This window comes from Pygocentrus nattereri, chromosome 1, assembly GCF_015220715.1.
Source record: "Pygocentrus nattereri isolate fPygNat1 chromosome 1, fPygNat1.pri, whole genome shotgun sequence".
Classification (NCBI taxonomy): Eukaryota; Metazoa; Chordata; class Actinopteri; order Characiformes; family Serrasalmidae; genus Pygocentrus; species Pygocentrus nattereri.
This window is the reverse complement of record NC_051211.1, coordinates 22693883-22695633: the sequence shown is the minus strand read 5'-3', so window position 1 is coordinate 22695633 and position 1751 is coordinate 22693883.

Genomic DNA, 1751 nt, shown 5'->3' with positions numbered 1-1751 from the left:
TCAGCAGGACAAGAAAGTTGTATTCGGCTTTAGCTCAAATAATGAAAGTTAAAAGATAAGGAACACTTCTGCACACTGCTGGACAGAATTAAGGAGCAAACTGAATCATCATAACAGGCATTTTACCCACTTACAGGTGAAGAAGTGAAACTTTTACCAAACCTTTTTGGAAAAAAACTGCAAACAACAACAAATCTGCCCATTTCCCTTTAACCTGTCACAATGAGGTATCTATTTATAAAATCAAAATGCTGAACACGGCCAAACGTGATTAATGTTAATGTTTGTGTTAAGCATCAAAGTCCACAGAATAATCATGGAAGAACTTTGATTATTATGTTATCTACACTGTAAAACCTGATGAGTTAAGTCAGCTCTGATGATTTGAGGAAACTAATTACACTGTAAAAAGTGGCTTGTCAGATCTAAAAATACTTCATGTAAACTAATAAATTAACTAGTTTTAACTTATTTAACCTAAAAAACTACATTGATTGAAAAAATCATTCATTCAAAGTATTTATTTAGGTTGAATAAAACTACTTAATGTACTTTTTAATCACATTAAGTATTTTTTTAGGTGGATCAGATGTGTTACTTTTTACAGTGTACCTCAAGTTCAACAGCTCAAATCATTCGACCATACATAATTACCTGAACTGAGCATGAACAAAACACATGTTTACTGCTGTATACAGAAGTAAACTGATTAAATTGTACTGACTCCATTTGATTGGTTGATAATAAAATGATTCAGTATTTTTGGGACTTATGTTTAAGCTGTACTACCTCAATACAATTAACTGTAAATTAAATTCACTGCTAGGCTACACTCATTTTAACACATTCATATTGTCTTGCAAAGATATGATAATAGACACTTGTACACTGATTGAAAGTCAGTGTTGAAGAGTTGAATTACCACATTTTGTTCTGCTGGGTGTTGTTCTGTTGTGACTAAATGCTGCAGAAACTATACTGTAAAAAGTGGCTCACCCGATCAAAAAAAATGACAACAAGCAATTGAACTATTTTTATTTCAATTAAAAAAAAGATTACTTTGATTGAAATAATTGTTCATCCAGAGTATTAATAGAGGTTGACTACAACTAGTTCAATTGCTTGTTACCACACAAAGTCAGCTTGAACTGACGAGGCATTATTTATTGTGTTACAGTAGTTCATGGTTTAATTCTTCAGGAAAATGTTCCCAAGTTAAATATGCAGTTTTTCCTGTTCACCCAAATGTGTAGGGTTTTCCTAATCTAATCCATCTACAATTGAGTCTCAGCCTTTCATATATGCTGATAGAAATTCATTTAAACGGAGAGTTATTACACATGTTATGCCAAGGGGGAAAATTTGGGTATGTTTTATATTGCAAAGCGATGTTACTCTGTAAAAAGTGGCTCATCAGATCTACTTAAAATAATTACTTCATGTGATAAGTAAATTAACTACTTTTATTCTACCTAAAATAAATGCTGTGAATGAACAATTATTTCAAAATATATATTTTTTGAGTTTACTAAAACTATTTTGATGACTTATTACCACATGAAGTCATTTGACACTGTACAAAGTGGCTTGTAACATCAGCAGCACAACATTAGGTGAGACTATTCCAACCCAATTAGGTTGATATGAGCCATTTTCACAATGTATGCCCAAATCCATTGCCCTAAAAATATAAGCATGGATGAACAAACCAGCAAGTTTAAATTCAATGTACTTAAAATATTAAACACTGC